We start from the raw sequence: 16969 nt of genomic DNA on the forward strand, positions 1-16969 counted from the left end.
AAACATCTCTAAACCTCCCCCTACATGCATGCTTACCTGTCCAAAAGCAAATGACAAACAGAGAAATTATTAAGCAGCTACTGGGCCCGAAATTTCCCTCAGGAGTTGGTAGAGAACAAAATAGAGCTTAATATAGAGTGTAATTATTGGACTTAGAGGAATCAAACAATTGCTTGCAACATGACTGATACTTGTGTCAATTATGTTATGTTTACAGCTTGTTTTTGCTGCCTCCGAGTGGTCAAATCAATGCAGGTTGAAGTGAACGTACCAATTCAATATACTGTCTCCATGGTCACTTTTGTAAAACCAGCCCAGAGACCTTCCCTCCAGGAAGTGTGGGCATATTATTATTATTAGGTCTATTAATATTATTATTATTATTATCATTATTGTTTTTGTTATAAAGATATGTTGGAAGCATTATACCATTATATTTCATAATGCCCCGATGCCTGGCGCCAAAAAAAAGTGAATAAATACAAATAAAAACACAGGTGTGACGTCAGCCTGCAGACCCTCACCTAATGACAACCAAAGCAAAGCCTGTGTTTCAAATGCACATTTTGTTTTTCACATGACGATCTGTGCAGAACGAGCGCCTGATCACTGAATTATGCGTCGCGCCTCCTCGTCATGACAACTAGCTGTGAGATTGAAATATTGCAAGTGGTGCCCTATAAGCGAGAGTCCATGAGACCGCACTGAGAGAGAGAGGGAGAGAGAGAGAGAGGGAGAGAGAGAGAGAGAGGGGGGGGGGGAGAGAGAGAGAGAGGGAGAGAGAGGGCTGTTGAAGCCACAAGCCGTGGGATCCTCGTCAGTGCAGACATCGCGCTACAAAATAATATCACTGCATCATCCTAATATTCAAAAGCATTTCTGGTGCTGTTCTAACACCATGAAGGCTAAACGGAAGATCCCCGCGCTGTTTCTCAGGCTGAGCCTCTATTTTCTGTTCAGAGCATCAGAGACCAAGTGAAACCAAGAGAGAGCACCACGCAAGCGCGTAAAGAAGAGATTGGACACCTGATTTCGTGGGGTGTCTTTAGAGCGCTATTTCACATTTTTTAAGTCCAACACCCCCGTGTTTTATAGCCCCTGGCGGTGCAGCGGGGCAGATACCGTGGATTATCATCGGCATGGACGAACGGGAAAAAGAGGACAGATCCCTGCGTTGACTTTTGAAGCAACGCGCAGAGTCTTGACGCTACAGCGTTACGCATTTATTTTACTGTCTTTTTTTTCTCTCCCCTGTTTGAATTGCACCCGCCGCTGCATCTCAACCTCAGAAAAGTCAAATATCTGTGGATAAGGAACAGAGCAGGGTGTTGTCAGAGAGGGATGAGAGGAGGAGGGGGCAGTATGAGGTGTGCTTTTTTTGGAAAAGCCGGAGAAAGACGGACACCGAGAAGGTGTACTGATGTGCGAGAGCCTGCGACGCGTTGCCCTCCTGAGAAATAATTGCGATCCGGGAAGACATGGCCTAGTTAAAAGATCATCGACACGCCGACAGAGGATAGAAAAGAAGAATCGTGTTTTAGATGGACGGGCCATCATCATCATCATCGTCATCATCTTAATTCCGGTGCTTGCATCGCGTCTTTTAGGTAAGCCATATGTTCCCCACTACCTCCTGAACGTGACTCGAGATTTTCTGTCCATCATGGGCTTGATGTGTGCGCAATATGTACGCTTTGATGACTTCGCACATTGCGCACGTTACCCATCTTGACGCACTGTCACAATTGGGGAATGGGATTGCAATGTAAAATCCTCGTTCCACTTTGTTGCTATAGCACATATTTTCTTCCTTTCAGCGGGAGCCTTCGATTGGCCTTGCCTGTTGATAAGCTATCACATCTTAACATGATCGCTCTACTTTGTGTATCCAACATCAGTATTCAGTCGTGTCAACCGTGCCGCTGCCAACAGGAAGATATTAGTGTGATTTAATTGGAACCAGCTCATCATGTAGACCGTCAATCAGACCGGGCTGCTCTTCTCAACTGGGCTCCCATTTTCCCCTTTTCATGTCAAGGTATAGATTATTTTCATAATGCCTTTTTTTTTTTTTTTTTTTTTTTTTGTATTTGTATTGCTACACATATTGATTACATCTTAATGAGACACACAAGCTTCTGTGCTGCCATATACCTAATCTCAAGCAGAGTGTGTGACAGGCCCTGAACTCAGAAGATGTCCTCTCTAATGAACAAACAACAGCTCTGAGACACACACACACAGCATGCACAAACACACACACACACACACACACACACACACACACACACACACACACACACACACACACACACACACACACACACACGCACACACAGCCACACAAAGCCTGTGCCCTAGAAGATGCAGATAGGATTGTGAATTAAATGCACACACTCTGATGATCCAGGGAAGGCTCCATTAATATTCAGCGGTGGTTGGGCTGTGCTCAGTTAATGGCAGACAACAGGACCTCTGTTCTGACAGGTCATGGATGAGAAATGGTATATTTTAATTTTTAGGGGAATGAATGTTTTTTTTTCTCGCTCTCCCTCGCAGATATGATCCGTGTAGCTACGCAGAAGTGACATTTAAAATCCATCAGAAAACCAATAAAGTGGTTTTGTAGACTTTTGCAGGATTTTGTATTACTCTTGTCGGTGTACTGTTGAAATAGCTGTGATTGCTTTCTGAGGTCGGCATCACGTCAGCCATGGCTACTGGCGTTTTGGCCACTTACTCAAATGCAAGGCCGAAGACTTGGAGGAGTTGCACGGGCTTCGTATATGCCACACGTTTGCCTGATTCAGTGCATTTTTTTTTTTAATCCAAATTGTTTCATTATACAACAGAGAAAAGGACATGGTGTTTAAAGCATGACTGGACATCACATTTTGCAGAAATGCTTCTTGAACCCAACATTTAAATGTCTCGTAAACTTTTAAAACCTTTATTCCTTTCAGATAATATTTCAGTATTTATTTCTGGAATTGATCCATTTTGTCTTCAGTAATTTAGCAGCCAGAGGGCCTGGCAGATATGGTGGCAAGCATAGCGCTTTGACATGAGACACCTACTGTCAGCAGGTAATACACGCTCTTTGACTTTTAACACTGGTTTTCCAGCTGTTTTTTTTAATCACGAAGAAGAACATTCTGTGATTGCAGCCATTCCCGAAGCACTGTGTCCAATAAACGACACTAAAGGGCCAATAAAGCTAATATGGTGTTCAGCGCAGTGTCAGTTAGTTTTCCAGAGAGAAAATAGAAGATAAGTGAGGCGAAATGAAGAGAAAAGGAAAAGAATGGCTGCTTAATGGATTGTATGACAACTGGAGGTGGAGACTTACAATCCAGAACAAAACGTGTTAAGTCTTAATGTTTAACGAAGTATGTTTGGCTGATAAGTGGGTGAGTAAGGTGAAGTGTCTGATGTGCTATTCTGTCCTGCTCTCATAAAGCCAAAGCTTTCTTACAGGGCACGGTTGATGTCCTGTTGTTGGAGTGTAAAGTTAGTTTAAAGAAGGAGCAACCTTTGTCACATATCACTGCTTGTTTCTATTGTCAGAGGCCAGCATTTGAAATGAATAGTCAGATTATTTTTTTTTACCATTGTATTGCATTGTGTGTATTGTTTTTGGTTAATTTAATTTTGGATGGATCTTATGGGTCCAAGCAAGGAAAACAAAGGAAACCATTCTACCCATACAGACTTTGATATTTGACTAGTTACTAATATAACAAAGGCTCGGCGTATGGTTGTGAGTTAAAAGTGCACGCTGTGTAGTTTGAAACAAGAGCAGTATGTTGAACCTGGCAGTTGGTGCAGTTGGCCCTTTCATGTCAGCTCCCTGACCATACAGGCTGCTGTTGTTGTATGCTCATATGCTGCTAGGAACAAACTTCTAACACCATATGGTGTCAATTATAACATTGAGGTAATATGTGACGGTAGACTAAGGGTGGCATTTGTTTCTTTACCGTCACAAAAAATGTGCATGATAAAAAAATTTATGAAAGCCAGCTGCAATTCTATTTTATTTTCTTCCAAATGCGCAGATGTGTTTTATTTCAGCTGGATATCTTTATTCCCACCCTTTACTAATGCTCCTCTCAAAAATTATTCTTTTCGTATGTGTGTTTCCATGTCTTTAATCATCCAGATGTGAAACACATGATAAGTCTTTTAAATTTTTTTGTGAACATTATGTATTCACAGTTAGTTATGAGGTAGAAAAATGTGTAACCATCTGTTTAACCTGAAAAGAGCGACATGACTGGGCGGTGCAGTGTGTGGTCGGGTCACAGTTTGTTGCTGCCTTCCATTTTAAAAGCGTAGATATGTAGTGTCTCTGTCATTAAGAATTTTGCTGCTGCAAGAGAGTCTTATCTTGTCTTCCAAGCATAAGTTAAAAACTCATAAATTTACAGAAAACTGTATACTAAAAGCATTACATTTTCAACAGTATCATTATGCTTCCATCACAGCAGGCGACTGTGGAAAAAAAAAAGTGCTGATAAATGAGTGGTCTCAGCATTGATGCATTCACACTTTGAAAAGTGCAAAGATATTCTGTATTCTCATGTAATTATATATTCTCATTTAATCTAGTTGCATTCAAAGTGCTTCTGCCGTATGATTTGAATGGCAGAACAGCAGATCCGGGCTGATTCTTAGAGAAGAGGTGGAAGAGACTTTCTCTTTATTACCCAACATTGTCTTTTCAGGTATCGCTGGTGAAGTCTGTATGGTGTTTCAAGCCAGAGATCTTTGATGATTAGAAGGAACACATGTGAGTCCATGATTGTTAGAAACTTTTATAATGAAGGCTATATGTCATATAGTATTATACAGACCCAATCTCAGTGTGCGCTCTTTGACTGGAGCATTGAACCCAACAACATTTAATTGATGTAATTTTAGCAGGAAATGCAGGAATATACAGTGCACAAAATATATAAATTGTGGGATGGCACTGAATTCACATTCAATTCAATTTTATTTATTTATATAGAGCTAAATCACAGCATGGGTTATTTCTGATCTCAGTATTTCTTAACACATCAAAGTCCTTACAGCAGAACTTTACAACATTATACAGACAAACCCAACAATTCAACAATTCCCACATAAGCGCACATGACAGCGCAATATCATGCCAAATTATGTAATACACCCATCAGTCCACCAGAGGATACAGAGTCAGTGTCATGTTTTAATTCACCTAAGCATGAAAATGACACGCACGTATGATCAGGGTTGAGGAAGAAGACAAAGGTCAGGTGACGGATTACAAAGAGTGATAGAGTCCAAGTGGGGAGGCCGGTTGGGGGTGGTTAGATTGATTAAACCAAAGACTATCACCTAGGAAATCAGGGTTTCAAGTCCATGGATTTCTTGTAAGTTACTTACACAACATATAGTACATGTATAGCACATGTAAAATGACTTATTTTAAACCAAAACATGAACTTTTACTAACACTAATCAAGTAGTCTTTGTGCCTAACCCTGACCAAGTTTTTTTTTTTTTTTCCTAAACCTAACAACATGGTTTTGGTGGTTAAACCTCTTACTTTTCACGCCTAGACAAGGCAAAACGTGACACTTACACTGTATTCTCTAGTGGACTGATGGGTTGAGTGGTACTGGGTAGCAGACGACACAGGACAGAGACAACGGACCATTATTTAATTTATTGTTTTGTTTATTCATCTTTTCTTGGTAACTTATGGGGTTTCCCCTGTCATTCCTGTTTTTTTTGTTTTTGTTTGTTTGTCTTCTTTTTTAAGTCACAACACAATAAATTGTGAGGCAGTCCTTTAAGGAGAGTGCAGGATTTTTTTCACTTACAGAATGTATGTATCGAGAGTCTAGAAAGTCCACAAAAGAGGACTTAACTATTTCATAGTGTGGGACTGTACTGAGCCCTCAGAGAGATTTATCCAGAACATTCTTCAAAAATCTGTGATTTCTGTTGGACTTCGGGATGGGAAGTTACCTGTATTGTCTCTGCTTTATGATGCTTAATCCCACTGACTAGATGTATAGAAGGCTGCACATGGGACATTTTGGAGCATTACTATGTTGTTATTTAAGTATTTGTACAATTATCATTATTACAAAAGAGCATGAAAATCTATCCGGCATTGCCTTATATTTGAGCGGCTTGGAGGCGTGGCAGCTGTTACTATGCATTCTCTAACCATATGACCAGCCTAGTTTCTCACCAAGCCTCAGCATCTTTACATAAAACAAACTGTGTGCTGGCCTAATGGTGTAGCCACCATAATTAAGGCTCCAAGATTTAGATTTCTGCGTGAAGATGTCAAGTCAGAGAGAAGGGAGGTTAAAATGACCCAGCTCTCAGTCACGTCACGACCACGGAGGAGAAAAGCAGTGGAATAGCTTGACCTGACCCATTATCCGTGAGCAAAGTAAAGCTGCAAAAACGCCTGTGCAAATGCCATGGTAACCATCTTGTGTAACCTCCTTTGAACAATATCACATAACAGTCATCCCTAAGATAAGCCAGGGTAAGTGCCAGCCTGTCTTGTACAGTCTGGGAAGAATATCACACCAAAAACCCCCGTTAAGATATCTGGTCATTTAATGGGTCTTCTATTAGCGGCAGAGGCACAAGCCCATTAAAACGGGACACGTGACCTTTCCTGAATCACAAAGTTCCCCCCTTCAGTTCATTAGAAATGATCCATTAAGCAGCTGCAACATTTAATTCTCTGATATTTTTCTGGGCAGTGATGCAGAAGCTCGAGCTGGCATTCAAACATTGCATGTATTTGGAAAAAAAATGGGTTTGATTTCTCTCACGTAGTGGTAGTGTATCAGTGTACAAAACTTAATAGGCAGCTGGTGCTCTTTATATGTATGTGTGGGGAGTATTGACATGAATGGGACACATAGGAATCTGACATGTAGCCTACGTGATATGTTAGGGTGGCAGCCCATTTAATCTGATATAAATGTGAGTTTATACATTTTTAGATGGGAATATGATAGTTACCCGATGAAGTTAGCTGATCATTTTATTGGATTGGAATACAGTGAAGAACTGCGATAAAGAAAATTGGTATATATAGTGCTAAAGGAAATGTAAATAACCATACCTCCCACCTTATCTGTGCCACTAGTGCAGAAACTGTCACTCAGTGTTGAAGATATAATTAGGGACATAAAACCAGGTTCGTAAAAGGTTGATTCCATAGGTGTAGTGCTGCCAGAGCGCACCACAACGATTCTCTTTCTCTAGTTGAGGAAATAAAAAGTTCACAGTTTGCTTGATCCGATTGAAATTCATCTGTATTTTTTGGGGGGTACTAAAGTGTATGTCATGCAAGAGAACCAATTAAAACAAATGGAATGGTCGAAGTTGTCATTGATTTACAATGTCAACTCAAAGCCTCGTTTTGATCCGCTACCATTTGCCCTGTTAAAGTTACTGCCTTGTGCAATAATCCAAACTCAACACTTCCTTTTATCCGTTTCAAATTAAAAGCCCCCTCTTTCAGCAGACAGACACCCTTTATTTCTGATCAAGGCTTTTATGTTGAAACATTTGCAGGAACTTGTTGTGACAGAAATGAGCAATGATGCTATACTCCGCTCATGCTAAAGGCCTAATGACACCAGACAATCCACAGGGAAATCCATCTGCGCTGACTACTCGCACTCACAGGTCTCGCTGATGAATTACTGTAGCTGGGCAAGCTTTCTACTAATTTCTGGGCTCATATTCTACAGTCACAACAGTTTTCTGAGTTTTTATTTTTTATTTTTGTTGGACCAGAATTGTATATGTTATTCAGTAGAGTTCACGTAGGAAGAAAAAAAATCCCTCCAAAGTTGCTGTCTGTTATTTTTAGTTCGCGAGCCAATTAGCTTGGTTGTTAATGGTACAATAAGTTCTCATAATTTATTCACAACCCATATTTGTACCATCAGCTTCTGCCTGCAAATCACTTTTCCCTAGTGGAGCAGTTTATACTTTGAATAAGATGGTTACATTAAACTGAATTGTGTAAAACAGATGACCTACGACAGCTCCTTCTATTTTACACTCTCTGGATCGATGGTCAGCACTGAACAGGGCAGTTTGCTGATTGTCACTGGCTCAAATCTGCACGTCAAAGTTAACCAGAGTTGAGCTCGGTGTGAAAAATAATGCAGAATCTCTTTTTCCTTGCCAGTGAAACCAACGATTACACCCCTTACATTGCAGTAATATTATTGCATCTGCTGTATACTTGTAATTTAATGCCCAGTGTGTATATCTTGGCAAATCATTTGAAATTGTTGGACATCACGCCCTCTTGTTTGGAAGTCATGTTTTAGAAAAAAGACAGCTAAGCCAGTTCATATAAACACAACCGACGGGTTACATTGCGGACTGCCACTACTAAGACCTCTACACTGAACAGTGCTCTTGCAAAATGTCTTGCAGTTCAGTCAGACACTTACATCAAAGGAAAGAGGATGATTTATCAAAAATAGATGTCCAGATACACCCCTCTGCCGTAACAGAAGAGAGTAACAGAATGATCACAGGAGTCAATGTGTGAGCTTGTCAGATTACTAAAACCACCTAATTACCTTTTTTAGAATCTGATAGGTGATTGTACGAGTCAGATACTGATCAGCCGATGGCATGCAGGAACCCAGAGTGCTACCTGAGCCAACATGAAGCTTCATATCGCTCCATTAGAACAGGAGTTCATGAAAAAGGGGCAGCAATTAATATTCTGATAATTTTCCAACAATCCTTCCTTGAGAATTGCAGTTTGGACTTATTATATCTTCAGATGTCAGGCTTCATAAGGCTGAACGATGTCAAACTTGGCTTTGAAGTTCCAAACATCAGCTTAGATTGACCATTATAAAATATTTCTGTCTACTTTTTATTGAAGCATGTTGGATTTGTTGTGAAATCCACAATGTAACAATGATTTACAGTAATTAAGGAGCAAAATATACCGTATAAACATTCATTTGTAATCCAAATTTAGTCAACAACAAAGTCTTTGTCTCGCTAATGACTTGTATTTTAAAACGATTTATCCTTTTTAAAAGCCAGTTTAGCACTGAAACCCCACCGTCCCAATCTTTTATTCAGCCGGCCACAGAGCAGTACCTTTGGAGTACAGCAGGAAACCTCTAAACAGTTTCCGGCATACAAATCATTCCAGCAGAATACATCACGAACAGCAAGTCTCAGCGCTCTACTTAGAGCTAACTTACACATCATCAGTGCAGCCAGCCCATCTGTCAAGGTACACTTTGCACTCAAAGTCCTCTTAAGGCCACGTTAAAATTCCAGCTGCAGCTTTGTGTTGCGGCAGCTTCAATAACATGAGCATGGCAAAATAAACTGTATGCATTCACTTAAATGAAAGATGCCCTGAATGGAAGACACTGAAACAGGTTTATTTTCTATGTTGCTGAACCGTCCTGGCCAGACATAGAAGGCACACTGCTATAGCCGCTATAAAACCAGCTGCATGACTTGTAGATGATGGTATTACCCATTATTATGATTGTCTATCGTCAAACATTGTGCACCTGCTCTCCTGCACATACAGCATATGATCTTCTTAGGTTTCCATTTGGGATTGAACCTCTGTTTGCAAATATGCCAATATGGTGTGCATCTACATTACCAAATAACAATAACAGCTCCCTCCTTATCTCATCTGTGCAATGTCACCAACTATAATAAATGAAATTAAAATGGCCTTTATTATGGCTTTTGACAAATTATAATATTGATTTGCCCCGTGTAGCCATTGATTTATGCCAGAGTGTAATAACACTTGATCTACAGTGCGTGTTGCATCTCAAACAGTACTTAAGATTCCCCCGGCTGCAGGTCTTCTTGAAATATAGATGTAAAACATATGATAATGCTGTCCTGAACATCAAAAGGAAAGGACATTTTGTATGAGGATGCACCACATGCTCTCTTTCGTTACTGATACTGACTTCTCAACCCTGCTACCAGACAGGAAGATCAAGATTGGACAGTGCTGCAAAACCCTGAATTACCTTCACTGACAAAGTGTTATATAACAGTCTCACTTTTAATATCTGTCTATATGCTATGTAAGGAGATAGAGAAAGATTTACACCAAATCAGAGCTGGATTAAGTTAAAAGCATTGAAATCAGTAGACTTATTATAACAAAGCCACATGAAACGCATTCTATTTTTCACAGAATTTAGCACTGATAGCTATTTTTCATCAAAAAGGCATCAACAAAACAACATGAAGGTCATTTTTGGCATATTTTTTCACAGATTATTTAAAATTTGTGCAAAGGAGTAAAAGGACAAGCAGAAGTAGCTACAGTAAGCTGTTAGATAAAGAGCTGGTGACCACAGGCTGCACATTTCTAACACCTGAGCAAGGTAACCTCCTGCTGTTGTGTGAAAACCTCCTCGTGCCTCGTGCAGCATGAAACCAGATCGTGATCGTGCTTGATGTTAAGAGGCATCTTATTGTCTTTTTTTTTTTTATTAAAACAACGTGAGTCTGTTTAGCTGTTCTGTTAACACGTACAACCATTTAGTCTCCTGTTGGATTTCTGACAACATAGCTGCTCGGGGAGTCATTAGCAGCCGTCAGAAATTCTGGGACCTGTCGAATTAAATCACACTTGTGAACTTGTTAGCTACATTTACCACGATTTACATTTTTTTGGACTTCACTTCCCAGAGATCCAAACAGTGTCGCCTGTGTGACGTCAGTCAGCTGGCAGTTGAAGAGCGAGCCTCTAAGCCCCGGCTTCAATCGGTTTGCTGTTGAACTCACTTAATTGAATATGTGAAGAACAAAAACACTACAAAGACTTTTAACATTTCAAAGGAACTACATTTTATTTGAACTCGCACCAAATGGATTGTAGACTCCTCTGGCTTACATGAAGGTTTTTTTTTTTTAAGTGTTTGTATGGCAGAATTATTTGTTGTAAATAAAGATCTTGGGGGGGCAAAAATGTTAAAGGGCGATCATGTTGTTACATCCCATTTCTACCGTCACAACCACTGCTGGGTGATAGAAAACGTGTCACTGATGGTGCACAGCTTGTGATTTGTTTTGGGGAATGTCACCGCAGACATCCAGCTTAGTTCAGTTGGTAATACTGCAAAAATACAAGAGTGATCAGGGCCACTGGCTCAATCACAGTTGTGTTGCCTTGTTCGGTGGTAGATAGTGACTTAACATACATTTATGAAAATTTAAATCTTCAAGAAAATACTATAAGGATTACAAGAACTTTAAGGTTTGGAAATTATAGTGATTCTTTAACATTTTCTCTTTCATCGGGTTACATTTTGGGTTATGTGCCTAAATAACTTCGCTAAGGTTTGGAAAGGATTGCAGTTGAAATTAATAAAAAAGACAAATGCGATTTCCCTTTTTATTTAGGTGTGTGACTGGAAGAAAGCTTTGGACTCCTGCATAAATGTCAATCATCCAATACAATCAATGTCAATGTGATAGCCCAGTATGCAAACTAGGTGATTATAATGGCGATACCTGCTCAGAGTATCCAAAACCACAATTGTCAGATTACAACAAGATACTTAACAAGGTCAGTATCAGTTCCCATATCAGTTCATTGGATCAGATCAGTGCACATCCCGTTCCTGATCTTTGAAGCAGTTGCATTGTGTTGTAAATATCTCAACTTTTCTAGGTTTTTCTGAAGAGGATGAAAATGTAAGGGACTGCTGTTGTCTGAGCTGCTGTTTGTGGTATTCAGTGGAACAAGGCCGTTTTTGCTTTTATAGATAAACAATGGAAAGAAAAAAACCAACACAAAAAAGTGAATTTGTTATTCTTGGGATCCCCTGTCGATGCTGCAGGAGTAACTGCATTTACACATATAGAGGTCCTCTGGTTTATTTTCAGAGAAAAAGGGTGGTGTGTTGCCAAAGAGGAAATAAAAGAACACTATGCATGTTATCCCAGCCTTTTTGAAAATATTTAAATTATTAATTTGTTTGGATACCTAGAACACAGCTGGACTACACTGCATTACCACAGCAGTTAGGGAACTGAGTTTCAGCAGCGGTGAGGGACACAAACTAAACAAACAGAAACATGCAACCCAAATGGATACCATGTACTTAAAGAAAGGCGATCACCAAGTCACAAAACATGACTGTAACGTGTTGGTGTGATTATATAAAAGATTATTTGAAGCATCAGCAGCCCAAAGGCTAGAATTAATCACATTTAATGTCCCGCTTCCCCCTAGCAATTCTAACAGATATTTGAACTAAAAATAATTCAAATTTCTCTAAAATAGGACAAAACTCTGACTATTCCTGACCAAATACCTCAATAATTCCAGTCGTATTTTTAGAAATTGAAGGCTCGACCTTACACAGCGCAAAGCGGCACAATACAAATGTCTAGCGTCATCTTCATTTAAATAGCAAATGTACTTGCGCCAATCTGAGCAATCATAGGCATGTTGGTCTTAAAACGAGGGTTGGTCATGCACGTCGTTGGTGCATTGCTCTCTTGAGGAAGCAAAAAAGCGATGAAGTTCACAGTAGAACTCGGTGTTGACAGTCTGACCATGAGGGGGGAAAGTTACGTTGCACAACACTGTGAATGTCAAAGAAAACCTCCCTGGTTGCCCGACACGTCTCCTTCCGTCTTGGACAGTGACTCGTCTGGCACATTGCTTCATTGACATTGGCTTTCTTAAACACTTCAAGGGTTTCTGTTGCAGACTTCCCAAATTTGACTCAAACTTTGATGTGCACTCTCCGCTCAAGTTTCCAGTCCATGGAGAAATCACAAATCCGTGTACTGTTGCTAACAAAAACACAGGAAAAGTCTCAGAACTTTTTGATTGCACCTCGTAAAATATATTTGAGATGAAACCTTGATTGGTTTATTTAATATTTGCCAGAAAACATACCTCTGATTAATTAGGAGACTAAGTCCTCAGATTATCTGCCATTAAACTAGCCAAAGGGGATTGTGACACACACTATATATATATATATATATATATATATATATATATATATATATATATATATATATATATATATATATATATATATTTGTTTTTATGGCTTGTTTTTATGTTAGGCACTTTGTGAAATAAGTTAAGAAAATTGCTTCATAAATAAAGATTATTATTAATATTATTATATACACTTGCGCCAGACTCTCGGTTCTCTGCAAGAAGACACAGTAGACATATTTTCATCTTTAAACTCTTTAAACTATCTGTCTACATATGAAAAAAATGTATATGGGAGTTATTCCTATAAAACATAACATGCAAAGTCCCTGTGGCTCTATGATGGGACCAACCCTGAAATGGATAATGTGGATGTGCTCCTTCTGTTTAATTCATCATCCTACAAAGTGTCTTCTCGTGATAACATTCGATTGATACAAAGGCTTACATAAACCAGACGCGCATTCAATATTCATATGAAGTATTATAAAAAAACATGCAATCTTCCCCTGAAGATGTTAATCTTTCGTGTCTATTTCTCTACACAATGCAACGGGCAACATCTCTGATGTAAATGACGCATCATTATTCAGCGTAGACTGAAAGGCTTTATTGATAAATGCTCATGTTTGAATAGGCTGACGATCGTAGGTACCAAGGTGATAGCTGCCGTAGTCCTAACAGAAGCCCATGTGTTGGTTCTTATCTGGCCTCACTGGTGTAGTATCCATACTGCAGCTGCCCCCCCCCCCCCCCCTCCATCCCTCCTTCCTCCCACACACACGCATACACACACGCTCACTCCTCTACTGACTGCACACTTCTGTTTCAATGAAAATGAATGTGTAAATGTGCTGTACATCGTCAACCATGTGTGCTTTCGCCTGCCTAGTTTTTCTTAGAACTCACATGATCTTGTGTAAGAAAGAAGCAGGTGGACCTGACGTGTCTTTGAAAAGGCATTGCACTTTCCACTCGGGAGCAGGTTTGAAACAGGTTAACTGGATGCAAAATTGTAACCCATTTCAAAAACACACTGTAAGTAGACACGAAAGGAAAAGGAAATCCTAAACAATCCCATTTGAAATGTTATGTTCAGAACATAACCCGCTCGACTTTGTTTTGATTATATGTTGGGAACAAAGCAAGGGCATACTTGTTACTGTGACAACACGAGATTGCAGTAATAGTTCAATTACGCCGAGTTCAAATTAAAGTGATTTCGCCCAGCAGGGGTATGTTTGATTAGACCGGGGGCAGTTTACATAGACGAGAATTGGGCTCAAGTCATTACTGTGAAATGTCAGGTCATTTAGTTTGACTTTTTGTTGTTGTTTCTTTGAGTTCCGCTTACAGAGCAGATGGAGCTCAGTTGACTGAGGCCTCAAATGTTATCTAAAAGCAGTCAATCCAAAAATGAGAGCTTTTACTACTACTATTACTCCCTTTTTTTGGTCATCCTTGTGAATAAATGCTGCATCAGAGATTCGTGTCAAACCCATCTTCATCCTTTTTGACACAAAGAACACATGTAAGAAAAACATAAGAGCTGAGCGTCTAAACCAGGTTGGTGTGTTTTGGTATGACATCTTGATGAATATTTTAATAAATATACAGCGATATTAATGTCAGTTTAATTATTTTATTGCTAAACGGATTCCCCATGAGCTGTCTCTTTAATAAATTCTAAATTGTATAATTCAGACATGCATGTACTGCTGTGTAAGTCTGTCAATACTGATGATTGGTTGACTGAAAATATTCTAATAATGAAACACATCACTGACTGGAAAGATTTTGCTTTTGTATTTTGCATCCAAAAAGCATTATAACTTTATTGTTGTTTGATATTATTTTTTAGAACCTGGTTAGTTTCAGAGTTTTTACAAATGATTTCATCTAACAGTCTTTCAAAGTTAGGGCAAATCTTAATAATAAAGCCGACTTGACAAAGCAGGGCATTATTAAGTTTACTCGCATGTTAATAAAGCTCTGCAGTAAATTTTGAAAATATTTGAAAAAAACCTGTGATTACATACTGTACTTGTTGCCTCCTAGAAGCAGATCTTTTCCTTTTCGACTTATAAAACCGCAGTAAACAGCCGTGCTACTTCTCCTTTGACACCACTGAAATTGGATCGGTTTGTAACGAGCTGCTAGGCAAACTTTATGGCAGAATGGCTGTTTGAAAATATGAACAGCGCCGTCAGAAAGTATTGGGGACGGTGACGTGCTTTGAATGTAGCCCAGCACATGGAATGTGAAACGAAGCAACCACTGTGAGTTTAAAGTGCTGACTTTCAGCGTTACAGGGACATTTGAGGGTGTTCACATCCACAGAGTGCGTATCACTGTTTCAGATGTAAAACCACATTTGTGGAACAATGCAGCAGGACATAGATCCTCAGATAGAGACATTTAGAGAAGAGGCAACCGAGACGATTTTTAAGGGCTTCACCTTCCATCTTCAGTCCGAAGACCCGACTGACATTAAAATCCCCCTGAAACCAGCAGATATGAAGAGAGCTGTGAAAGTGCCATCCTTATATTTCTGTTTTCTTCAGTCATGGCCTGCAGTAGGAGTAGAGCTGGGATGGTTACTTTTGAAATGTAACCGCTTACAGATTACTAGTTAACTGTTTAAAAATGTAATAATTAACATTCTATTTTAATTACTTCATCAAAGTAATGTCATGTATTACACTGGGATTTCTTTTTGATAACTTTTCTAACATACAGTAAACAACATCAGGAGGCACTTTATTTTATGTGACTGACTGTACAGATGTTTCCTCAGGTTTGACAACATTGTCCCCGCAGACAAAGCAACATTTAAAACATATTAACACGACAGTAATGTGGGAACGCTTTTCTGATTCCAGAATGAAAATATTCTTGAATTTCCAGCAGTGAAAGGTGTCCTTGTCTGAAAACATGGCCATCTGCCTTGGCATAGTTGCTTTGAGTGAAGCATTGTGATTTAATTGGCAGACGAGAGGTGGCGCAAATTCAAACCAATCAAAAACAAGGCTCCAAATTTGAGCGTATATGAGCAAATGAGTAGAATTGATCGAGATGTAGACAGAAAAGATGCAATGTAACCAAATGAAAGTTATATTTCATACATAAGCTTATTACCAAAATTAATATATTCAGATGTAACCCCTTTAGAAACGACGATATTTAATAACACCACTGATGGATATTTTTGCGTGGAGGCCCTTTTTTGTTTTTATTGCACCATCTGTTAAAGTAACTTGCTGTACTCATATCTCAAATTATCAGTATTAATACTAGTGTTTGATTTCTTGTTTCTTTTCTTTCTTGTTATTGTCTCTTCACAAACTATCATTATAGTAGAGCTTTAAGGAAGCAGATTACTGAATGAGCAGTATTTTTCCCTCTCTGTTGCTCCCTTCTCCCTGTCTTTTTTTTTTTTTTTTAAGTTGTCCTCTTCTTCGTCGTCGTTTTGACCTCAGACTTTGCTCTTTCCGTCCGCCCTGACAACGGCTGGGAAGACTTCACGAGACTCACGTGTTTTGTTTTCTTCCTTCCTGTGATCAGAAACCTATTTCAGTTTGTGGAATGAAGGTTGAACTTACAATATGTAACAAAGGGTGCATGTGCCAAGGTGGCTTTAGAAATATCCTGTAATAATTGTGGCAACAAGATGAAGATGTTGGATGAAGCTTAGACATATTAAAAAAATTTAAGAAATTATATAAAAAATCTGTTACCTTCGTGGCTGTAAATCAAAACACAGATTTCAGTGGAAGTAACCAATGCAGAGACTAAGGCTTTTAAAAATGAATACAGATGTTGAACATATTTGTATACGTATTCATAAAAGTTGATGACGATAAAGTAACACCCTTAAACACAGAAAACATCACAACATCTTAATATTAATATTTCCCAGGACTTACAGCAACACCATGTAATTTGTGATGAACAACAGCATCTATG

At 39.2% G+C, this 16969-nt stretch overlaps 1 protein-coding gene across 2 annotated transcripts in view; it reads left to right on the plus strand.

Annotated features, from left to right (window-relative positions):
• The first annotated feature begins 780 nt into the window (after positions 1-780).
• The window catches only part of nlgn2b (neuroligin 2b), a 67411-nt gene continuing 51222 nt past the window's right edge, over positions 781-16969 (plus strand). Inside the window, exon 1 of one of the 2 annotated variants that reach the window (XM_069146858.1) lies at positions 781-1607. The gene's annotated coding sequence lies outside the window, so the exon portion shown is untranslated. The remainder of the gene's footprint in view (positions 1608-16969) is intronic. The other variant, XM_069146857.1, reaches the window with a different exon arrangement.

The sequence above is a fragment of the Embiotoca jacksoni genome, unplaced genomic scaffold (assembly GCF_022577435.1).
Source record: "Embiotoca jacksoni isolate LCO1_2020_lvr unplaced genomic scaffold, fEmbJac1.0.p SCAF_13, whole genome shotgun sequence".
Lineage (NCBI taxonomy): Eukaryota > Metazoa > Chordata > Actinopteri > Embiotocidae > Embiotoca > Embiotoca jacksoni.